Source organism: Balaenoptera ricei, chromosome 12 (genome assembly GCF_028023285.1).
Source record: "Balaenoptera ricei isolate mBalRic1 chromosome 12, mBalRic1.hap2, whole genome shotgun sequence".
Classification (NCBI taxonomy): domain Eukaryota; kingdom Metazoa; phylum Chordata; class Mammalia; order Artiodactyla; family Balaenopteridae; genus Balaenoptera; species Balaenoptera ricei.
In genome coordinates, this window is record NC_082650.1 from 15,788,835 (window position 1) to 15,815,143 (window position 26,309).

The 26,309-nt window shown below is 38.7% G+C and overlaps 1 protein-coding gene across 2 annotated transcripts in view; it reads right to left on the minus strand.

Annotated features, from left to right (window-relative positions):
* PLEKHG1 (pleckstrin homology and RhoGEF domain containing G1) overlaps window positions 1–26,309 on the minus strand; it is a 223,414-nt gene that overhangs the window by 162,780 nt on the left and 34,325 nt on the right. For both annotated transcript variants that reach the window (XM_059940997.1, XM_059940996.1), the window contains one exon: window positions 3,131–3,189. The gene's annotated coding sequence lies outside the window, so the exon portion shown is untranslated. The remainder of the gene's footprint in view (window positions 1–3,130; window positions 3,190–26,309) is intronic.

A 26,309-nucleotide genomic window follows, 5' to 3' on the forward strand; every position in this document is an offset into this window, starting at 1 on the left:
CACATCATACCAAGAGAAAATAATGCATTCTAATTCCTTTGGGGTCAAAAACTGTGAAAAATAGGCCTATACTCCTCTGATTTTTCAAAAATTTCTATAAATCAGGACCACCTAACCAAATACTACTAATTCAGGTCAGTTGATTCCTTCTGTTTACACCTCCATACTATGTCTTCAATAGCTGGAGAGAGCAGCACTTCTCTCTAGAATTCTCTTGTTTTCCTAGCTTAATTTGATCAACTGGTACCCAATGGCATCTATTGCCCTGCTACCCTGGAGAGAACAGTTCTTGTCTATAGTTTGTGGGTAACAAACTGGTAGATTATTATTTTATACTGATGTACCATATACATTTTTGTGTACATGCCCAGATATTTGCTAGTCTGAGAACTAGAAGTTTTGCAGTTCACTTACATACCCCAAACAATTTCAGAACACTTCAGAAGTATAACATGATTTTTGTGGCGGGGGGCAGGGGGTAATCAATTTAATTATATGTATTTACATTTAAAATAAACAATTGTTTTAGAAATACAAGGGTACTTTTTCCTTTCGGAGGGCTAGGAAGAGGGAGTGTGGGGTGGCCTGGACCAGCCTGAGACCAACATGGGGTGAGGGGAGTCTAGGGGGGCACCAAGGTGGAGAAGGCCATCAGAATACCTTTTCTGTTGTTGTTTTAAGAAGTTCTAGAAGGGAATTCCCTGGCAGTCCAGTGGTTAGGACTCCGAGCTTCCACTGCAGGGGGCAAGGGTTTGATCCTGGTCGGGGCACTAAGATCCAGTAAGCCACATGGCACGGCCGAAAATAAAAAAGTTCTAGAAAAGTAAAAAAAGCTCCTCTAACCCAACTATTTTTGTGAAAGGGTAAACTGAGTCTCGAGATGGAGGCTGAGCACTGCAGGGTCACCCACCCCTCCAGGCACTGGAGATGTGGCCCTTCCAGTATCCGATCTCCACCGTTGTTACCTCAAACCAGAGGCCTGGAGCCCTGGTTCTCGGGAGGGGGAAACATGACTTTTCTAAAGAAGGAAATTAGCTCATTCATTCTTTCAGCAAACATTTGAGCTTCCCTTATGTCTGGCTTTTTCTAGGGTATATAGCAACAAGCAAAACATGCAAAGACCTGACTCTGAGGGAGTTTATGTTTGAGTGGGTACCAGTTCTGAAAAAGAAGTTCATCAGACATTCAACACACTTACTTTAAATGAACAAGTGACTTTTAGAAGATATTCTTATCTGGTCACTGCAATTGAAGACTGACAAAGCTATTTTCTCCAACACTAGATCATGGCTTCAGAAACAAACAAAACCGGATCGGTCATGGTAATTGAAAATGTCATGTACTCAGTACCACAGATCAGCAACCACGGAAGATCCAAGAGCTAAAGTCTACATGCCCACAGCAGCGAGGAGTGGGGGTCGCCACTGTTCTCATGGGACACACACTCTTCAGGCAAAAATGCTTGTCCAAAATGGGACCAAAGAATCCTGAGCTAGTCTCGCTTCCCCTTCCCTTATTTTGCATATCATATTACAAAGCAAACAGAATATCAGTGGGTCTCTCAGGGGAGAAAATATTTATTTTATTCTAAGAAAACATCATGAATGACAACAGCTATCTAACCTAACAAGATGTCATTTCTTTCTTTGGAGACAAACCATGTATCTCTCTGATGAGCAGAAAAGTCTATGAACTCATTTCCAGAGAAGGGAATCATTTCTGAAAAAGAAATGATTATTCCACTTCAAAAAAAGAAAAAAAAAAAAGCGTTCAAATGACTGAATCAGTCACATATATAGAGTGTGCCTGACTGCGATCCAGGTAGGGTCACATGATGATTTTCTTGGGCTCTGAGGCACTTTGGCCCCTTCCTCCATAAAAAAGAATATTAAAAATTATATTTTATGACTGCAGTGGTGTAAAGAAAAATATAATCCAGGCTGGGTTTGTTATTATATATTCACTATTATTCTATTTATTTTTGGGGAAAGCATTAAAATGAAAACATTTTCGTGGGCCACTAAAAGTATCATGGCCCCAGGCACTGTGTGTAATGGGTAAGTCAGCTCTGGACCTCAGACTCTTGATTTTTAAGCTACTCAGCATTCTAGTCATACATTAGACAAAAGAACTTCTAGGACTTTCTTGCCAGTAATGAAGATCTGCAGTAAGAAAACCACTATTTTACCAGTTAACAAAATACCGATGAACTCTGAACTCCAACACAAGCAAAGACATCTTTACTCCATTAAAATACCATTTGTCTTTGTAATAACTTTGAGTACCTCAACAAGAATGCAGTGTATCAAATATTCATAATTCCAATAAAGCATGATTATTTTGCAAAAGGCAGACTCTAACCCCTTGTTGCACTTATGCTTTAATGTTATTTTTATTTTACTGTTTGGTTAAAAAAAAAAGACCTGGTGTAGAATTGAAAGTATAAATGAGTAAAAGGATAAGGCTGTGCTTACCAGGACCGAGTTTCTTCACATGTTCCTTTCATTCTAGTAAGCATTTGATATGGAATTGAGTAATAATGTCAGTTTAACATTTCAAGTCTTGCCAAATAGCTTGTGATGTGGTCAGAGTATGATAAATGAAAGGACTTAGGAAAGGAGAAACAGAATAAAATAATTGCCTAGACCTTAAAAAAAGGGTATATCTCCCTCCTTCCTTTCCCTCTTATTGTTCATTGTGGTTTTTCAAGTACTACCACCACAAAATTGCATTGAGATTTTAAATCTTAAAGAAAAAAGAGGAACTTAAAAAGAACAGGAAGAACTTTTCTCGCCAATGAAAAGCATTTAAAATATTACCCAAGGGTCTGACTCATTAACAGTAGAGGGCCAACAGGAAGAAATGATTCCAATTTGGGTCACACTATGGTTTACTCTTCCTGACTCCATTTTTATTCCTCATGTATGTACTTTGAAATATGAATTTTCTTTTGTATTTCACCCTTTGGTTATAATATTTGTTATTCTGTCTTACAAAATAGTTAAAAAACAAGAAAAATTTTGCTCATAGAGGGTACTTACACAAAAATACCTAACAAACCTAAATTACAAATTTATTAATCTTTTAGCATGTTTCATACTCAAGTGGTAAAAAAATGAAAACAGCTCACTTTTATGGTTGAGGCCTTTCCAGTGTCTTCACCCACCAACTGCTAACATCCGTCTCCACCTGTAGCAGAAACACAAAATATAAATTGCTTTTTACTTTTCCAGAATGATTTCAGTGGAACATGGATGAGACATCTGGGCCAATTTTAAGGGGCAAAAGGAAGACTGGATGCAAAAAGACCATAATTTTCCTAGGAAAAAGTCATTATAGACCTATGCGACTGGTCTATAGTGGACCTAGGAAAAAGTCACCTATGCTACTGGTCTATAATAGACCTATAGCAACAATCATAACAAGTTAATTTAAAAAACAACTTATAGGGTGTGGTGTTAGAAAGTTACTGTCCAATCTTGATTTTCCCTTTCCCTTGAAATACTCAGAAAATCTAAAAAAGACTTGAACTTTCAATAGCGCTAAAACTTAAGTTCAGTGACTTGCCAGGAGCCAAGAAGAATTTCCTCTACCAGGAAGAGAGATGAAACTCCAAGGAGCGGAAGGAGAATGGATGATTTCACTCAGTCTCAACCCTCGTATCCTTATCTCTGAAACGCAAGTCTTCCACAGGATGTGAACTGCCTTCTAAGGCCATGGCCGCTCTATCCCTGAGCTCCTCTCTATGGCTGTAGCCAATAATTCCTCTCAGTTTCCATCTCTGCAAAGTACTTGGGGTGGGAAGGTAGAAGTTAATGGGGGTGATGCTTAAATGTGGTAAAATTTGGGGTTGCTTTTTCTCTGGTCACTATTTTTGAAAAGAAAGAACCACAGACATTATATAGGAAAAACAAATGTGCCTAGAAATGTATCAGATAGGTATCTTCATGAACAAAAGTTACTTGAAAATATTTCCAGTTGACTGAGGGATGAATCCAAATAAAAAGAGTGAAAAAGTAGTCACGTAGTAGCACGGCTGGTAAGCGTTAAAAGCAGTAAATAGGGAATAAAGTAGGTTAATTATTCTAAAAACAGTCCAAATAGAGTGCAAACTTCCAAATTTTTGGAAAAAATGTCTAATAAAAACATTACTATAATAGTTAAGCTCATCTAAGTCTGAAATCCTGGATCATGTTATGAAAAACGGGGAAATGAGTGGGGATAGATGGTAAAAGCAAGTTAATTTCATTTTGGGTGGGGAGTAAGAAATGCAGTTTTACTTGTGACACTAGTAACTGTTTGTTTTTTTTTTTAAACTGGAGAGAACAAAGCAATAAACTGCATATTTAAACTTAAGTTCAAAAACAGCAATAAAGGTAATATAGGAAAGGCAGAAAAAAAAGCAGGAATTTTTGATTTCGATATTTAAAAAACAGTCACTGGTTCATTATAGAATGAAATGTCTCATAGACAGATTTCAGGCAAATCTAGTCTTAAAATCCAACATGAAACTCGAATTACTAGAAGAACATATCACAGATATGGAAGAGATGATAAACTTGAGAATGCCATATAAAAAGATCCTTGTGAATAAATTTGAACATCTCAATGGAAACAGTTTTCTAAGGTGGTATTTAATTATTAAAACTGAACCAGAAATATAAAAGCTGAAAGGCTAAGAAATATGGTTCACTTCAAGGATTAGACAATTCCTAAACTGTATAAAAAGCTTTCAGGATATAAAACAAATGAGACTCTTCAGTTTGTTTGGTGAAGCTTATCAGATAACCTAACCCGATAAGACACAGAGAAGGAAAAAAGTAAGAGGCTTATTTGACTTAGATAAACAAGATGGAAGAACATCAAATAAAGTGCTCAGAACTCTTGATTTCTAGTAAATTAAAATAATGACACAACAATATAAACTGGGCTTATTCTATAAATATTATATAAATAAATCTCTTACGCTGTATCAATAGGTCAGATTAACACGTATTCGTATTTCCAAAGATGACAAAATAGCATGTGATAAACTCAACACTTATACCTGACAACCTCTCAGTAATCTAGAAATAGAAAGATCACCTACTATGATTTTTAAAAAGATCTAAAACCAACAGACAACATTTTTGCTAAAAAGTCAGGAATAAAATAAAAAGATGTTCACAAAGTATTAGTGAAAGGAAATGAACAGACCAAATACCACCATCAGCAGGTGCAAGGCTGAATACCTAAAACTCATGAGAAATATCTAAAAATAACCCTGTTGGAAATAGTAAGGGTGGTATCAGATGATTTGAAATACGTAAAAAGCAATGCTTTTTGTCCAGTGGTAGCAAAGGCCAGTCACAAACAAATGAAAAAAAAGACAGTCTGAAAACAGGTCATATTCAGAAAAATTATGCTTAAAGAACCTATATAGAAAACGTTTAAGGAAATCTTTAGGACAATGGTTTCCTCATGAGAAATGTTGAGAAGTATAAATGTACTTTTTTAGAAAAGGAAAAAAAAAAGCATCATCTAGCCAGGAAACTCAATATGAGGTAAACTAATGAATTTATATTTTTGGTCTGTAGAAGGTGAAGTACCATTATAGGAATATGAGAACAGTAAGAGGCTTTTATAATCAGAGAGGCTTATTTATAGGTGAATACTTGAGGACCTCAGAGGCTGTTCTATAAATTCACGATAGAATTTTTAGAAAAAAACACATTAAGAATATTTGATTATCCGGCCTTAAGTGCAAAATGCACTAATAGATTATACTCACAGCATTAAATACAAATAGAATTTGACATAAAAATACCCCCAAACACTTCATTACACTTTTGAAGGTTGGGGAAATGTTATAAATAGCCATCAATGTTATATTTCTGGAAAGAAAATGTTAATTACACTTCACTGAACCATGATAAAGCAGGTCACATTTTATTGCTTTTGGCCAAAGAACAATGTGAAACTTATAGTCAGGAGTACATGCAAGGTGGTGTTTAAAATAAGTTCTATAGGCAAACCACAACTAATGTGAGTTTGAGAATAAAAATAAATAAAATGTCAGGGTTGGTTTTCTAAAAAGGAGACACAAGTCCAATATGTCACCATGTCTGTTTAGCTACAGTGTCTAAAATAAGCTTACCTCTCATTTTAAACAACAGAGTGAGGAGAGAAACTAAAAGCCAAGTGTTTCTGACAATAACTACGGGATCAGTGTCACAAAAGCGATCACATTTACTCTTTATATCAGGACAAAATTAAAGGCCTGTTAGCTTTGGAGGACGATGATACTGAGTGACTAGGTAAAAACAGGTTTAATGGGTTGAGTTTGTCAGGGTTTAAACAAGGAACAATTTAAAGCCATGTTCGATAAAAACACTTCTACTTATGATAATGACTGTGCAAATACCCAAGGCATAGACACTTTCCCTAAAAATGTCAACTATTTGAAATACAGGAGCCCCAAAGGCTTGCCCATAAGCATGAAATCTGTTACCTTTATTTCTTGAGTAAAACACATAAAACTTCATAGAAGAAACAAAGTGAGGGTGAAAACTCACATAAAGGGCTACCAGAAATCACAGAATTTTAGGCCAGTGTAGACTATAATGTACTCAATAGCAATAAGACCAAAAAAGGGCAACTTTCCCAGTGTTCATGTCCTAAGTATCTAGAAAGTATTCCTTAAATAAGTAACACAGATGGTCAAGTAGACAAAAACAAAGCGAGTATTTTTGAGGGGATACACAGTTTGATCATGTAAATCCAAAAGGAATCTCTGTATTCAGACCGCAGTCCAGTGCCTGCCCCACACCTGCCATCCTGGGGGGCCGCTCCACGTCTATCCATTCTGATTTGAGAATGCCAGGTAACTCGGGACTCTAGGTCCACTTCGACATAAAAACCACTTTCTCTCTTCCACTTGCCCTCCTTTGAGCTGCCTCATTTCCTTTATAGACCATAAGCAAGCAACAGTAGCTAGTGAAATACAAACCTTCTTAATTTGGTTGCTGAAAGGGGGCGGAATAATATCTTCTATAATTTTGGAAGCCCAACATCCATCTACCTTCCTTCTGACAACCATACCAGCGTTTCCCTCTCCTTTGTCCTACTATCAGCCCAGGTGCTCTGAATGAAATCAATTAGGCTAAACAATTCATCATATTTCATCTCCCTGATTACTGTGATTGGTGCATGGATAGGCGCGTGACCCAAGCCACACCAATCAGGATCAATGAGACCTAATTGATGTATTTTATTAAAATTACTAAGGAAGAAGAACTTTTCCTGCTTCTATGAGACACGAACAAGACAGGATTTAGAGGCCAGAGTTGCTGTAGCCATTCTGCAAACATGTGGGGCGTGAAAATGAGCCTACATGGAGGAATTTCATTCTGATCAATTCTGTGTGCTTTTCAACTATAAAACAGATCTATACATGCTCCAAGGTGACTTACTTTCTTCTACTCAATATAACGTTTGTGAGGGACTTCCCTGGTGGCGCAGTGGTTAAGACTGTGCTCCCAATGCAGGGCACCCGGGTTCCATCCCTAGTCAGGGAACTAGATCCCACATGCATGCCGCAACTAAGAGTTTGCATGCCACAACTTAGGAGCCCGCCTGCTGCAACTAAGACCTGTTGCAACCAAATAAATAAATAAATAAATAAATAAATAAATAAATAAATATTATGTTAGTGAGATTCCTCCATGTCATTTTGCAGTGTAATTATTTGTGCAGATGGAGAGTATTTCTTTGAATTTCACTGGATACTTCGTGGTATATTTATACGCTCTACTGTTAGACCTTTAGATTGTTTCCATTTTTCTTTCCTATACAAGCAATGTTGTACATGACTCCTGTATTCATACTTCTACGTTGTATTTACCTGAACTGGAACTGCTGGGTTGTTCATCATACACATGTTGAACTTTACTGGGTAATGCCAATTTTTCTTCAAGAGTAATTGTACCAATTTACACTCCACCCAGAGTATACACATACCTCCTTTTATTGTGCTTTACTTTATTGTACCTTGAACATATTGCATTTTTATTTATTTATTTATTTTTACAAATTGAAAGTTTGTGGTAACCCTGCGTTGTCAGATGATGGTTAGCATTTTTAGCAATAAAATATTTTTAAATTAAGGTATATAGTTTTTTTAAGCATAATGCTATTAAGCACTCAATAGACTACAGTATATAGTATAAATGTAACTTTTACATGCACTGGGAAACCAAACAATTTGTGTGACTCGATTTATTGTGACATTAACATTATTGCAATCATCTGAAACTGAACCTGCAGTATCTCTGATGTATGCCTATGTATGAGAGTTCTTTTCACTCCATATTATGGCCAACACCTAATACCATAAACTTTTAATTATAGCTATTCTGGTGGGTGAGAAATGGTATTACTGTGGTTTAAATTTGCTTTTACCTAATTACTAATGAGGTTGAGCATAACTTCATTTGTGTGTTGGCTATTCACGTTTCCTTCCCTGTGAAAAACTTGCTCATACACTTTGCCCATTTTTCTATTGAATTATTTTTTTCTTATGAATTTGTTGGAGTTATTTATATATTCCCCAAAATGTAAATCCATCTGTCTGTTATGGGTTATGGTTTATCTTCAGTCTCTTGACAAAGAGAAGTTCTTAAATATGATGCAGTTATATATGTCTCTTTATGGTGTAATGATTTTTCTGTCTTGTTTAATACATTCTTTCCCTACCCCAAGGACATGAAGATATTCTTCTATGTTTCTTTTAAAAGTTTTATAATTGTGTATTTTGTGTTTAAGTCCTTGATCCATTTGAAATTAATTACTATGTATGCTCCAAGGCAGGTGCCATTTTCATTTTTTCCATAGGGATAAGCTATTACCCCAGTATCATTTATTTATTCTTTCCACTGATTTGCATTTCAGCTGTGTCACAGAACAGGTTTCTATATAAATGTGGGCCTGTTTCAGAAATACTGTTTTACTGGTCTAATCACTTATCCCTATTGCCAAAATTACAGTGTCTAAATCATTTTGGCTTTATAACAATATAAATATCTCTAAATCCTTCTACCTGTTTCTTCTTAAGGATTCTTTTGGTTATTTCTGGATCTTTGTTCTGTATAAGTTTGAGAATCAACCTAAGTTCCACCAAAAACATGTTGAATTTTGACTGGGATTGTACTGGATCTATATTTGGGAGAACTGACATCTTTACAATAATGAGATCATCTATGAATATCTTATCCCCCTCCAATTATTTAGATCTTTTAGAAGTATTTTTCAATAAAGTTAAAGTTATTCCAGTGTCTACATAAAGATCTTTCATCAAATATGTTTCTAGGAACTTAATTTTTGTTATTATTGGAGAATATACCTTTTAAAAATATATCCTGCTTTTTCTAGAAAGGCTATTAACTTGAAAAAAATGTATTTGGAAATATACAGAAAAGTTGCAAAAGTAAGAACTGTAGTTCCTAGCTTTTCCTTGTCAAAAGCTTATTAGTTGTTTCAGAGAACCAAGTTTTGATTCTGGGATGCCGTATGTATTTATAATTGTTCAGACACAAGCAAAAAAACCCCATCAGCTACAGAATTCACAATAGAAAGTGGTTGACCGAAGTGGGAGTGGAGGGGGGAAATTTAAATGATCAAATATTTTAGAATAAGAGTGTTAAACAATCACAAAAATTTTTCATTCAAGCAGGCAATTATTCATATGCCTCAGACTCAATTTTTATTTTTTCATTCAACAAGTATTTAGGATCTATTATGCACAGACATACATTTCTATTCCCATAGAGACCTCCAAAGACGGACACTTTACAGCTTTCCTTGCAAACTCAATTCAATTTCTATTTCTAATTTGATATCTCTAATTGGCCTTTATTTGATCTCTCTAATTGGCATGTTTCTAAAGAGATCCAGTGGGTCTCAACCACTTAAAAAAAAACCCAAACCCTAGAATTTGGAAGCGGAGACTATTGAGAAGAGGTACACATCTTTCAATAACTAATAGTTATTGGTTTCCTAACCAGTATGTACTCGTTTTACCCAAAATGTACTCATTTTACTCACAATTTGATTAAATTATATAGTAAATGCCTGATGTGTGTCAGGCACTATGCCAGGCATGGAGGTTATAAAGTGGGTAAAGCAAGGTCTCTGAGGAATATATCTCATATTACAAAATGGGTGTGTTCTTGGGGAAAATCCATACATAAAGCAATCCTTAATCAAGTTGAATTGTTTTCTGTGGCATTTTAATAGATACATTAGAAAAAAACTGTTCAAGTGAAGGTTCTACCCACTCAATTCTGATGTAATACGTCAGGTTTGCATGACTTGTCAGGCACTGCATTCTGCACAGAAAGAAGACTGATGAAATGACAAGTTCAGTCTTTAGTTTGTATCATTTCTTGGGTTCCGCAGGATCACACACCAACCGTGTGTATGTAGAACTGATTAAAGTTCTTTATATGTTATTAAGAAATGTTAGGCTGATACTGCATGCTTCCCAAATCTGGGCTATATTGAATGGTAAGTTGGTTGTGAATCTTTTAGAAAGGAAACCAAAAGCAGACAGACAACACAGACTCTGCACACCAGATTTTGATGACCCATAGCTTAGATTTTGTCATTTCCTGTTTATATTTTTAAAAAGACTAACAGCTGGCACAGTGACTTGACAAAGGATCCTTCATTCTAACACTGAATCAGAGATTAGGAGTTAGAGTAGATGACCCTTCCTCATATTCCCCTGTATGTCCCTCTCTTTTTCATTCTTAGAGCAAAGTGGGCCTCTTTATAAAAAAAAGCTGGCCAAACAGAACTGGGGATTCCAACACCATTTTCCTTTTATTTTTCAATGTTGGAGGGGAAAATGGGCAAGAATGTGAAGTAGTGAATGTCTCTTGAATGAATGACCTTCATGCAAGTGGTGTTAAAGGCACTAGGATTACAAAGAAAAATACCGAGCGTCTTCCCAAGATAGCAGGCTTTCAAGGGATGTATACCAGTCAATAGACTGGATGGTAGCTGTATTGCAAATGCTATAATAGAGTTATCGACACTTTCCTATCACCCAAGAGACCTGTGTTACTATTAAAATGACCTGAATGCATCCAACATCTGAGTACCAATAATGCACCAGGCATGGGTACTGAGGACACAGCAGTGACTAGGACAGACCTAGTTCTTACCCCCATGGAACCTCCAGTCAGTGGAATGGACTGTCACAGAGTTAGCTAGTAACAACACCCAGAGGCAGCATGCTACCTACCCAGTGTGATCTTGAAAGCATAAAAAGCATATAACTCTAATATTAAAATTTGGGGCTTAGTAGTTAGTACACCAGTGGAGGAATATAATGAGTAAGACAAGACCTTCCAAAGATCCTCGAGTCCAGACAGAAATAACGAGGAAGGTGATTATGAAAGCTAATAAAGTTTTGGCAGAGTTTGTACTTAAGAAAATGCAGGAAACTATAGAAATGGATGAGCATTTCTAAGCAGAAACATTTTATAAGCAACATTTTTAAAAAAATTTACTTATTTAATTAATTTAGTTTTGGCTACATTGGGTCTTTGTTGCTGCGCACGGGCTTCAGTCGTTGTGGCTCGTGGGCTCTAGAGCGCAGGCTCAGTAGTTGCGGCGCACGGGCTTAGCTGCTCCAAGGCATGTGGGATCTTCCCGGCTCGAACCCGTGTCCCCTGCTTTGGCAGGCGGATTCTTAACCACTGCGCCACCAGGGAAGCCCAGCAATGGCTTTTATAGATTAGAGGACTATAGATTAGAGTCCAAGAGCTTCTTTCAACCTAGATCAATAACTTTAAGTAATTCAGAATGTGTTAGCAAGCACCGAACATGAACAATGTTAGTTTACATAGCAAAATTCCCTAAAATGAACAGAATTCAGATGGCTGTGGTTTTTAAAGTTGGACTGACTCAAAAGTAAAACAGATTTTAGTAAAGGGAAACCAAAGATATCACATGTCTTTCTTATACTAGTTATTTAATAAACTAATATTTTGGGAGACAGCTTTAGAAATTTAAATTTGTTGTTGCGGTTTATTTAATGGTGAGTACTGTAAAATGCTTCTGTAAAAACACTAGTTTTATTCAAGCAACATATGGAAAAACCTGTTACATCACTTTAGAATGTTATATTTAGAACGGTAATTTCCTTTCACTGGAGGCCTTTTTTCTTTTCTCAACCTTTCCACATCAGTCAAGAAAAACAGGCTTTGACCTATCAGTTTTTTAAAAAACAAACTACCAAATATATCACAGAGTTTTTGTTTACTATTCATTTAACATTGAGGATATTTCAATAGGCTTTCAGGTTCAGGGAACCCTGAATATGGAGAGCAGACTTCCAATAAAACATTTTACAGTTCCTACCAGTGATTTATTCATCTACACGTTCCCCACCGTTACAGCAACTAGTACTTCCTGGAAATCTTTGGTTTTGCTAATGTGGACTGCTTTTACTTCTAAAAAGAGGGGAAATGCTAAAATTGAATTATGTAGCCCACGAGGAAACTAGGAGGGTGATAATTGACATACGCAAAGAAACCTTCTCATTTTACATCTGTACTTGAGAAAACTTTTTCTTTTTATTAAACTTGTCATTAGCATACCTAGTGTGTGCTTACACAGTTATTTTGCTAATTTTAAAAGGCTCAAACTTAATATGAATGTCATTAAAAAATATTTTGGAGAGTCTAAACTGAACAGATGATTCTTTCTGTATAATTTTTTTGGTTTCTTCATGGAAAACCATTAGGATTTTTTTCAATCTATCTTGCAAGTTTAGATTATATTGTTTTATTTATTTGAGAATAAATTATATTTAGAATAAATATATGTGGTTTTCAGTTTCTAACTCCATGAGCAGATTAATATTTCTTCAGATTCAGTTTATTTGCATTGTTAGCTCAGCTATTTGGGTGTGTACAATAGCCTATAACAGTAAGGACGTTTGGTCATGTGATATTAAAATTAAACCCAGAGCAAAGGCCAGTCCTCTGGTAACGCACAGATATGCTACAGAGAACACACTACCACAAATTTTACTATGAAACTGAAATATAGCACCTATGAAAAAACTGAAATATATTGCTTACTACCATAAAATTGGTTAGAACTGCATTTTCCAATCTAAATGATCAGCAAGTACAGATATTTGTTTAGCATCTGTTTCCCCCATTAGACTATACGAGACCCCATTTCTTTGGTACGTGACAGCATACCCAACACCTAGCACATGGTGGTTGCTCACGAATAGTTATGAAATGAATAACTGAGTGAAATGTCTTCACTGGATAGGTATGCTAAGCAGGTTTTTTTTTTTTTAAATAAATTTATTTATTTATTTTTGGCTGCGCTGGGTGTTCATTGCTGCACGCAGGCTTTCTCTAGTTGCAGCGAGCCGGGGCTTCTCTTCGTTGCAAAGCATGGGCTTTTACTGTGGTGGCTTCTCTTGTTGTGGAGCACGGGTTCTAGGTGCGCGGGCGTCAGTAGTTGTGGCATGAGGGCTTCAGTAGTTGTGGCTCACGGGCTCTAGAGCACGGGCTCAGTAATTTTGGTACGTGGGCTTAGTTGCTCCGTGGCATGTGGGATCTTCCCGGACCAGGGCTCGAACCCGTGTTCCCTGCATTGGCAGGCAGATACTTAACCACTGCACCACCAGGGAAGCCCCTAAGCAGGGTTTTAAATGAAAAAGTCCGGCTGATATATAAATGATGACAGGATACATCTTTTAGAGAAGAAATGGTTGAAAATACTAGAACAGGGAAAATAATCAAAAATATCCCTGAAAGGATAGGAGGAACTGGGACCCAGGATCCAGGACCCAGCGTTAAATAAGGTCAGGACCCGTTTGCTGTTAAAACAAAGGGCAGGCAGTTGGGAGTCAGTAGATTTGTTGGCAGGCAGTAGCCCAGTGTGTTCTCAGATGATTTCTATTTTTCTCTGGGAAGTAAGAGACAAGACCATCTTCTGAATGTGATGGGCAAGAATAAGCATTTGGGAAGAGTGAGGAAGATTAGAAATAAGTCATTGGGAAGAGTCAGGGCATGAGCTGACTAGAAAAAAATCGTCAGTCAGTCAATATCCCACTGTGTCATCCACCTCCAGGTGACAGATCCTTAGGTGGGACATGGGCTTGGGCAAGTGCCTAGCAGAGAGCAGGTAGGACAAGTGGGAAGCATCACAAAAAAAGTTTTGGCTTTGGAATCAGGAGACTTGGGTCTAAGCCCAAGCTCTGCTCGTAATGAGTTGCCTGACTTGGAGGAATCACTTCATCTTTTTAGAACTTAGGCTTTACCATTTGTAAAATGAAAGCACTGCTTAAGAACCTCCATGATCCCTTCTAGCTCTCAAAGGGCTAAATCTTTACAAAATAACCAGTAAATGAGTCTAACGGCAGCATAAAAAGTTAGAGTTCGACAGGAACCATTTTTACTGCCTTGGCCCATGGCTTCCTTACTTTCTGACATGGGTTACATCACGACCTCCCCACTGGGCTGCCTCCAATCCTACCTTCATCCTGTCATGTGTATGACAAATGTGATCACGTGGCCTCTTTGTTTCCATCCTTCAGAAGTTCCCCTCATTGCTGACTGATGAACCCAGGCTCCTGAACCCCACCCAGGAAGCCCTTCATTACTGGTTCCTGCCTCACTTCACTGCTTCACTGAAACACTAACTGCAAAATTGCATTTCAAAAAAAGAGAAAGGGAGGATTTTCTTTGTTAAAGCACACATAAAATAAGGGTCATTCGAATCCCCTAAACATACCGATTTACTGCTTTAGGGACACATGCACTGTCATTTGCTATTTTATGACAGAGAGTCCAATTAAAAAACATCATACTCAGAGGTCTGGGCCAAGCAGTTTTCAGTAGCAATAGTGAGAATTCTGTGGCTGAGTTAAAATACACTAAGGTGAATTCCTTTCACTTTTCAAGGTGAATATAAATTAAAGCCCTCCCCCAGAGAAATGGGCTTTCCAGAGGAAGTGAAGAAAGACTATAAATAACATTAGCCCATTCATTAAAAGAATGGTATTCAACGATGTTTACACAAGTGGTTCTCACTCTTTAAACTTAAGTCTAAATATATTTTAAAAGCTGTAGGTAAAGTAGTAATTTACTGAAGCCAAACCACAAAGAAATTTTAGGAATGCATCCAGGTTATAAAATTCTATTCCCTGCTGCATAAAGAGAATTTTAATAGTTTCTATTTTGGTCATCTATTGACTAATTGTTACTTGGAAAGATTTTGGAACACAAAATAATTTGAAAAATGAAGTTTCAGTCCAATTAGGTTTCTAGGTGAGAGGTAGACATGTAAGCCCCTCACCGCTGAGTAGCCATTTTTCATACCAGGTAACTGGCAGAGGCAGTTACCTCCTCATCCTCAACCTCCCATGTCTGGGAATTTTCTTGTCCTCTCGGCACCCTTATTTGCCATCATTTCAGGAATCCTGAAGAGAGAGGGAGGGGCAATGGCAAGAAAGGTTCAATCAAAAGGCTCAATGAATTTCTTTTTTTTTTTTTTGGCCATGCCACGCGGCACGTGGGATCTTAGTTCCCCGACCAGGGATGGAACCCACGTCCCCTGCACTGGAAGCGCGGAGTCTTAACCACTGAACCGCCAGAGAAGTCCCAAGGCTCAATGAATGTTAAGAGAAAGGAGAGACTGCTTCTGGTTGAGGGGGCTCCCAGACTGTCTGTGTAAATGAAGTGCAGGATGGGCAAGCAGGAGAGCTTTTAGGGAAGAGTTAGGAGATGGAAGGAAAGACATTCCAGAACAGTGGGAGAGCACAGGAAACTAGAAAGCCTAAATTCTTCCAAGGAACTAAGACGGGTAATAGTTGGAGTTGGCGTTTTGGTGGAAAACAGTAATACGTTCTATCTACAAATTAACAAATTAAAGAAGTGTTTGGTGCTGGAAAAGAAAAATTTTAAGCAATCCAAGAAGATCATCTGTCAAGATCATCATTGTCAAGAACAATACTTTCTTAAGGGCTGGAACAATGTTCATATTCACATTTCTTTCATGCAAAAAAGGAACAAGAATGGGAATGTTCTCAGATTATTAAACAAATAAATGCCAAAACAGAAAACTCCATGGACTAAATAATAGAATTTATATGGCTCAAGACTCATCCAGCAGGTGGCAAAATTTAAGCCAAGAAAATCTCCAGAACGTACAGCAAAAAACAAAGGAAAATAGGAAAGACACGGAGAGTTGATTCCAGGACGTCCAAAATCCATCCCCTGGAGTTCCAGGTGAAGAGTTGAAGAGTGCGTAAGTATTAGTGGGGAAAAAATATCCTGAGCTAGAGGAGACTTCAGATCGTAAAGGCCAAAAAAAAAAAAAAAAAAGATTAATGAAAATAGATCACTGGTGAAACATCAGAACTAAGGATAAAGTAAAAATTCCCCAAAGCTTCAAAGAGGTAGACAGATAGACACATGCATACACAATCAACTAAGTTAGAAGAATCAGTCTAGCACCAGACTTATTGGCTACATTAGATTGTAGGTATCAGAGGGGCAATGCCTTCAAAGTTGAGGAACTATCATTTTGAATCTAGACTGAAATTATCAATCAAGTGTGAAGGCAAAATCCGACATTTCCAAACATGCAGTAACAGAGCTTAGCATCTGTGCATATTATATATAAAAAGCTACTCAGGGCTTCCCTGGTGGCGCAGTGGTTGAGAATCTGCCTGCCGATGCAGGGGACACAGGTTCGAGCCCTGGTCTGGGAAGATCCCACATGCCGCGGAGCAACTAGGCCCGTGAGCCACAATTACTGAGCCTGCGTGTCTGGAGCCTGTGCTCCGCAACAAGAGAGGCCGCAATAGTGAGAGGCCCGCGCACCGCGATGAAGAGTGGCCCCCGCTTGCCACAACTAGAGAAAGCCCTCGCACAGAAACGAAGACCAACACAGACATAAATAAATAAATTAAAAAAACAAATACTTAAAAAAAAAAAAAAAGCTACTCAAAGGGAATAGTCTACCAAATGAAAACAGGAATCTAAGAAAGGGAACAACATGGATGCAGAAAAACAGTAGGAGCTGAATATAACCCCAGAGCAGAAGAGTGTCTATAAAGAATCGAAGCTGTTGGAAAATCTCCTTCAAGCAGCAAAATTCAGTGATTCAGTGTGGAATGTTCTTCTCTATGGATCTTATTATATTCCGTGGCTCCAAAGTGAATACTATTTGCATATTGGCTTTTGATTTTTAGAAACAATCTATGGACAAAACAAGCATTCACAGCTATGCTCTAACAATAAGCATAACCATGATGCTGTAAAAATTATGGTCTAACACATTGGGAGTTTATAGGCAAGGGCTGACCCTCCTGGGAGCGAGGGGGGTTCCTGAACGTGGGACTTTCAGTGCTAAAACTGGGAAAGTCCTGGGTAAACCAGGACTGGTTTGTCACCTTAGTCATGGGGAGAAGAGATGAATAAAGGCCGCTAATATCCTCATTTTGCCGAGCAGAGGTTCGACAGACGCTTTGGAAAAGAAATAAGTTGGTGACAACCAACACTATTATAGCAACTGTTAGCAGGGGCTGTCACTTAAGGAATGAGGTTTCTATGTTTGATTTCAGCCCCTTCCAAATGATTTAGATTTCTAAAACAATACATCCATTTACAGTAGAATGAGTCAAGTCTTATTCATGAGGCATCTAACTGCTAACAAAGAGAATGTTTCAAAGCGAGAAAAACCTAGGGCTCCAAACACGGGAAGCTAACTGAAAATGATTAAACAAGGGATTCTTATCTAAACTTTGATTTGAAAGCAAGAGTATAAACAAAACCAAGGACAGGAAGATCTGTTCTCCTGTCTAGAGGCAGTGTCTGTGCTCTCGTGAAGAATGGATGGTCACAGGAAAGGACAGAAGGAAGAAGCCCTCAGTGAACCAAAAAAAGGGACCAACTGAGCAGAGTTAATCACATTAACAGGCCATTAGATGCTATACTGGCACCACAGCTAATGCTGGGTAAACCAGAGTGGCCCTGTTCCCGCCACATAAAAGCTGCTCAAAACACACCCTGCTTCCTCTCTGAAAGTGTGACATTTATGAGTATTATATATTACACTAACTTTAAAAAAAAAAACCATAAATGACATACTGTGATCCAGCTGTTTTATGCCAAACTGTTATTCACATAACGTATAAAAATTCAAAATACGGCGTCTTTTCATGCACATTAATACTTTGAAGTTTGTCTAATGACCCTGAAGAGGGATTCATATCTATAGATAATTTTTTTTGTCTTAAAGAGAATCCAAATCTTAGGTATACTGATCCCCAATTATTTGTACAGGAAGCCGTTAACTTATCTACTAATGATAACACAACCATGAAAGATAATAATTGTTTCATTCCCTTCAACTTACAAATGCCCTCTGTTAACACCCAAAAGATAAATGATTTAAAAATTTTTTTTAAACATCTTTATTGAAGTATAATTGCTTCACAATGGTGTGTTAGTTTCTGCTTTATAACAAAGTGAATCAGCTACACATATACACACGGTCCCATATCTCCTCCCTCCTGCATCTCCCTCCCTCCCACCCTCCCCATCCCACCCCTCCAAGCGGTCACAAAGCACTGAGGTGATCTCCCTGTGCTATGCGGCTGCTTCCCACTAGCTATCTATTTTACATTTGGTAGTGTATATATGTCCATGACACTCTCTCACCCTGTCACATCTCACCCCTCCCCCTCCCCATATCCTCAAGTCCATTCTTTAGTAGGTCTGTGTCTTTATTCCCATCTTGCCACTAGGTTCTTCATGACCTTTTTTTTTTTTTTCCTTAGATTCCATATATATGTGTTAGCATACTGTATTTGTTTTTCTATTTCTGACTTACTTCACGCTGTATGACAGACTCTAACTCCATCCACCTCATTACAAATACCTCCATTTCATTTCTTTTTATGGCTGAGTAATATTCCACTGTATATATGTGCCACATCTTCTTTATCCATTCATCCGATGATGGACACTTAGGTTGCTTCCATGTCCTGGCTATTGTAAATAGAGCTGCAATGAACATTTTGGTACATGACTCTTTTTGAATTATGGTTTTCTCAGGGTATATGCCCAGTAGTAGGATTGCTGGGTCGTATGGTAGTTCTATTTTTAGTTTTTTGAGGAACCTCCATACTGTTCTCCATAGTGGCTGTATCAATTTACATTCCCACCAACAGTGCAAGAGTGTTCCCTTTTCTCCACACCCTCTCCAGCATTTATTGTTTGTAGATTTTTTGATGATGGCCATTCTGACCGGTGTGAGATGATACCTCATTGTAGTTTTGATTTGCATTTCTCTAATGATTAATGATGTTGAGCATTCTTTCATGTGTTGATTTTAAATTTTAAATGGAAAAAGCCCACAGTCCTGCCTTCTGCAAGTCACATAATCAAAATCCATCATGAGCGTTGTACAATGCAGGGAACTAGGGCCCTTGATACATTTGATAGCTTTAATAGGTGCCTGCCAAATCACTGAACATTTATCAAGTTTCCTTATTTTTAAGATACAGTTAACATTTTAAGAACATACCTGAAATCAGGATATAGTTTACCATTAACATGAACATTTAACACGGCCGGGTTTACTTAGGTTCCTTGTACAACTGTTAAATCAATTGAGTGTCTTAAAAATCCAGAGTCCAGAAACTGAGAAAATCCACAAATATCACATTCATAACTCACGGGAAATGTGTATCATGCTGACTAACATGTTTGAACCCATGAAAGGAATATAAAAAAATGTAGCCCAGGTGAGCTGAGATGTTTGTCCTATAAGTGAAGACAACTGAGATTAGAAACATTAAAAAGGACAATATTAGACCCAAACAGACACATTTCTCAATTCTTTTGAACTACAAATTATATATAGTTGATCCACAAATTCCAAAAGAAAACACAATAGAACTGTGATTCCTCTACAATGTCCATCCATAGCTTTTATATTTTCATTTTAATTACAAGACTCTTAAAACCTTCATTCAGTTATTTCAGGGCATTAAATCATTTCAATGTCATTTATTAAAAGTGAAATTTGCAGCAAGTAAATCTCCACAACTCCCCAAAACAATTTTTTTCAAAAAGCAGTGAAAGCTGCAATTTACTTGCACGCCCGGAAACTGTATGAAATGGATTGGAGAAAACTTAATGAAATAATGTAAAACATTTGTGTGAAATTCAAAGTAGTCTGTTATAAGCCCTTTATAACGGGGTAGGAACCGTATCCACCTACATTTTCATTTCCTTTGGTTCCCAATGACAGCTCTATTGAATACTCAAATTAAAAGGACTGAGAACTAATTATTTTTCCAGGGGAAGAGTCACTCAACTACTTTAAAACCTGGGTAGTTTTAAGTTTCTGCATCCAAAAAAAATTCTCCTAGCTCTTCTTGAAGGATAACATCCTATAAATTCCTACCCGCTCCTACCCTGAAGTCAGTTACAAACCACAGCCTGGTAACTCCTAGGCAAAGATGTTGGTGCTTGTAATAATCCAAAAGCACAAAATGGAAATGGTGATGTACCTCCCAGCATTCACTGTATTCTCTACAAAATAAAGATTCATTGTTCAATTGTTTCCTTACTTCATTACTTTAATGGATTTTCTCCCAGAATTAGGCTTAGGGTCTGGAATTGAAAGTTAAAATTTTCCGTATGTCTGAATTTCAACCAGTTGACCCAGTGACGGAGAAATTGATTTATTCTTCTGTTAAAATATTTTAAATGTTTATTTTAATTAATTAATTAATATATTTTTAAAGCTGTATCCCAAAGCTATGTTTCAGGCCTCTTTGCAGTTTTCAAGTTAGCCCTGAATGTGGTTCAATTATAGAAGTCAAGATAGCAATGGATAACCTATTGAGGGTATACTATTTGGTTTTTGAGCTTCTCATACTTTTTCTCTCCAACTACTGTTTAAAATTTCACCAAATCCATCAAGCTTTCTTAGGCTACCGTAGGCCACACATTTTATCTACACTGCAAAATCATTTCATATTTATTATTCTCTACCGCTCATGTGGCCACTTGATCACACACTTTGTTTTAAAAGGCGTGTAGGTTAGTTGACCTTTTCTCCTAAACCAAACGAAAAACCAGTCTGAGAGTCGGGCAGTCTTTTCCATGTCTCCTAGCTACTCATGGCACTCAGCACATAAGTGGTACCACACAGGGATGGCCCTAGTTCCTGAATCGGTGAATGTGTGTAGTAGCCATCAATATGAGTTCAGCACAGTCCTCTAGTCTCAGAAGGGAGAAAGAACCAGATCTGATTTTTAATGTTGTGCTGGACATTGAGACTTCTCACAGTCACATTTACCCCACTGAAATGTGATATCATCACAAATTCCCAGCTACATCATGTATGTGTTTCTCTTATTACCACTTGAACTTGCATGTGTATTTTGTTGTTGGAAGTTTAGACTGCTTCTCATTTTATCTTAGAAAAACTTAAAATTAACAATATATGAATATCATCATATTTTAAAAATGAGGAAACTTTTGTACGTATGGCATTTATTATGGACCCATAATAAAAAGTGACAGTCCCACTTTTCCAACCCCTGAACCCCTCCTTTTTCTCCTAGCAGAGCAGATCCTCCTGGCTCACCCCCAACCACTCTCTTAACAATACCCTTCATTCCCTTCCACTCTTGAACTTTGCAATTCCCAGGAAAAGACCAACACTAGGTTAGTTTCCATCCTTCTACTTTCCATCTTTCTACTATATCTCTGGGACTGAAAACTAAAGAGAAACTGGACATGCATCATGATACCACAATAAATCCATGGTTGCCAACCTCAGTTGGGTTCTTGATCCTATTCAACCATCTTTTGACATTATTTTTTTTTAATTACTTTTTTTTTTTAATTATTAGCACCTTTAATTATTTATTTATTTATTTATTTATTTATTTATTTGGCTGTGTTGGGTCTTCGTTTCTGTGCGAGGGCTTCCTCTAGCTGCGGCAAGTGGGGGTCACTCTTCATCGCGGTGCGCGGGCCTCTCACTATCGCGGCCTCTCTTGTTGCGGAGCACAGGCTCCAGACGCGCAGGCTCAGTAGTTGTGGCCCACGGGCCTAGTTGCTCCGCGGCATGTGGGATCTTCCCAGACCAGGGCTCGAACCCATGTCCCCTGCATTAGCAGGCAGATTCTCAACCACTGCGCCACCAGGGAAGCCCTTGACATTATTTTTTAATTGAATGTTAACTAACACCTATTGTGTGCCAGGCACTGTCCTGGGATAGCTCTTCCTGCCTTAATCCTCATCCACTCCTTCTATAGTTCTTCTCTGCAGCAGGTTTACCATTCACTTTGCCCCACAAACCTTCTAACTCGGCCCACTCCCTGTTCTCAGAAGGCAGCCGCTACATTGAGGAAAATGAGGCCATCAGGAACTCCCTCTCTCTCTCCTTCCTAAGGCTTGCACTTACAAGCCACCTCTGGCTCCACTCTTCCTTGCTGTCTTCCTGCAGGCTCAGAGGAGAGGACGGTTAGAACTTAGGAGGGACGTCTCATCACCAGCGTCCTCGATCTCATCCGTACGTCACTCTCTCCCAGACATCCGAACTCTCCCTCGCCATTGGCTGTTTTCTCTCAGCCTGTATCCATGGTGCTTTTCAACCATGCTAAGCATCCCCTTTGGATCAGTGCCGTCTTCCTCCTCCCCTCAGCTTTTATCGTCTTCCTTACTTGACCATATTTTCTGTGTCACTGTTTATGTTCCTCTTTTTCCTCATCTCTTATTGACTCCACTCGTGCTTCTATTCCTTTGTTCTGCCACTGAGATGATTAAGGCACAGGTCTTCAGAGGCCCCTGAATCTTTACTTACAGCTTTAAGCAAAGCCTTCAGACCTGTATCTCCAATAGTCTGGAGAACATCTCATAGCGGTCTCTTGGCTAACTACCCATCAGGGTAAAGCCCCACATCCTGCCAGCACTATTCCGACTCCTGCGAGCCTCACATGGCACTGCACACGCTGGCAATACTGCCTGCCTGTATCACCTCTGCCGGATGCACTTTTTCCTGCCTCTCTGGACTCCGTCCTGCTCTCGCCTCTGCCTGGTGTGTCACTCTCACCCTTTGTCACCTGGCCAACTCTCTTTCGTCCCTCAAGACTCAGTTCCAACGCCAATGACCACCTTCGGGAGGGTACCCCTGAGCAGCGCGTTTCCAGGTGATGCCCTGGCTCTGCTTCTTCATTAGAACTGTGATCTCAAGGGCAGAAACCTTGTCTCATCTGTGGGGCCTCAGGCCCAGAGTCACTAGTCAAAAATGTGAAACTAAATTATGAGTCTTCAAAGGAAAGCAAGTCCATTCGTTGGTTGCTCCCAGATGCGAAGTGTGTTTTTTTGGCTTAGTAAAAATAAATAAAAGGTGCTTTAAAAAAAGAAAGCATTGCATAAGGTATTTGCACAGAATCGTTTAAGCCTAAATAAATAATTACATCATTAGCAAAATATCAACTAAGTTCGAAAAGGGAAATTCAAATGAAGTCATCCTAGAAGGGCATGAAAACTTTAGTCTTTTATATCCTCTAATTTAAAGGCAGCTAGTTTTACTGCACTTTCTAGCAAATAAAACCAACAATTAGTGATATGTACCTTTTCAGGGCAAAATGTCTTAGAAAGTGTTCTTTAAAACATCGCTTCGAGGTAGAGCTCCTTTTCATTCCCCTCTTCCTTATCTTTTAACCACCAGTATCCCTACAACCAACACTACCTATGTAAGAATAAAAAGTCTGAAAACTGATTCTCTGTATCTCTGTTGGACTCACAAAGCAAACTGTAGGTGTCATGAGGCACTTGGAATTACTTTATTACAAAGTTTATACTCTAATTAGTGCTCAGTATGGTCACAAAATATTGGCTGCATAAGGCAGGCTGTAGACCAGGATGTATAGGATAGTAGGATCCTATTTTTGGAAAAATGAAAAAAGACAAGGTTGCAGGAAAACATCTGGAAGGATATAAAGCAAAAATGTTACAAGTGGTTGCTGCCTCCGTCTGGTAGAATTTAAAGTATATGAGTATTTTCTTCCTTCCCATCCCCAATCATCATGTATCACTTATACACTCTTGTAAAAAGTTCTTTAAATAATAAATAAACTGAGAAGCATGTCACAGACCTCTGTGATATCCTCTGAGTCTTCCTCACACTGTTCACTGGAGAGATATCATCCTGAACTCTGAGCTCAGCCCTGAGACAAGTCAGATCCTTAAGAAAACGAAGATGATGTCGCTGAGGCCTGAGAAGGCTTAACATAATCATGTACAAAAGGCACTGAAACTCAGGTATTTGCATTTTTGTGCCTGACAAGGTTTTCTAGATGCATTTTACATGTTCAATGACTATTTCTTCATCTATACCTAATGCCTAATTCTTTCAGACTCAGTTCATATGTAACCTCCCCTGGGAATCCTTCCCTTATCAGTCTGGTTTGGACTGAGGTCCTGTAATAGAAAAGAACAAACCTGACTGCATGGTGGATCTATTCCTTTAGCTCTGACCCCTGTGCTCTGTTGCCTGTGCTTAGCCATGCTGGCTCTGCACCTTTGAAAAGAATGTTGCCTAGAGCCTGAAATATACATGATAGCCCATTCTCAAGGCTCAGACCTTTTCCATTCATATAGAGATAAAGCTGCAGAACAGAAAACAACAATCATCTTGTTGGAGGTTTATAGGAACATTGTGAGCAGATCTAGTGGCCAGCAACAAGAACAAAGGATTCGGGCAACAGGAAGTTTGCAACTACCAGCCACACCCCCTCCCCTTTTAGAAGCCTCAGTCTTAACTCGGGTAAGTTGGTTCTTTGGGACACTAGTGCACCATTTTCTCTGTCGGCTGGCTTTCTGAATAAAGTGGTTATTCCTTGCCCCAACACCTCGTCTCTCGATTTACCGGCCTGTTGTACAGTGAGCAGTACAAGCTTGGACTCGGTAACAGGCCTTCTTATTTGCAGTTGAACTTTGCACACAACTACCACCCTTGCGTTCCCTCCCCTGCATCGTGATGCCATATTCCTGTCTGTATTCCCAACTGGACTCTGCGCTCCAAGGGGGTGGCCACCTTCCTTTTTTGCTCATCACCTGCAGCAGGAGAACTGTGCATGACACAAGGTAAGAGAAGTTCAGCAAGCATCAATCAAATGAATTCATCCACCCATAAAGAGTACTCTGCCCCATCCCCGGTACATCAGGGTGCTTGGCCTTGCGCGGTGTATATGCAATACTCTGCCTTCCGAGAATCAGTGGGGACAGAATACCCAACAAACTGGCCTGAAAAGTGATCAGGAAGGCTTTTAGTTAGATTGGAATAGCCCAGGAATGCTCAAGGGGAGGCAGCAGGAGGTTGTGAGTTGAAGCTCATGCAGATCTTCAAGAGAAAAAAGAAGGGAAGACTTGTAGAAGGAGAACATTGAGAGCAAGGGGCAGGGGCAGAAAAAACATGGTATGTTTGAGACAAAGACATAGCACATGGGCACACTCTACATCTCCCTAAACCTCCCCACCCGCCCCACTTGGCCTAATTTCTCCACTGCCATTACCATCATTATTCTATCTTTGACCCTCTTCGATGGAGGCCTTGGGGAGCAGGAATACATTTTTCCTGTTCAGATCAACAGTGATTTCACCTGCTAAGTGAGTGTTCCCTTTCTATATTGACAATAAACCATGTGTGGCACCCTGCATATCTTTGTGTTACTTTGTAAATGGATATGTGGGGATATGTCCTTTATCCTACTATACATGCTAGAGAACAGTGCTATAACTGTAATTCTGGGCATTCCCAAAGTGCCATCCACAGGGTAGTATTCAAACATGTTGAACCGATTCATGTCTGTCGAGAATCTCACCTAACACGCAAGAGACAGAACTGTACTGCAGCCACGGGTCACAGAACACTGGGCAGGGCAGTTTTCATAGTCAAGGACGCAACTTCAGGCTTTGCTGGATCAAGGGGTGCTTGGTACCTGAGCAGCCTGCCTTTGCTGGCCATCATTACTGCTTTCCTATGATAAGCCCTATGCTGCCTGTTAGGGGATTAGTGAATTGAACTGCACGGTCCTCTGGGCCTTGGTGTTGTCAGATCTATTGTCAGAGGGGTCTCCTTCCTTACCTCCCCCCTTATTACCACCAGCTAAACGGTCAGGAGTTCTCACTATTCACTTAGTTGAACTGCATATATTTATTAGAACAAGTTTACATTGTGTTTGCAACCATGAAAAGCTT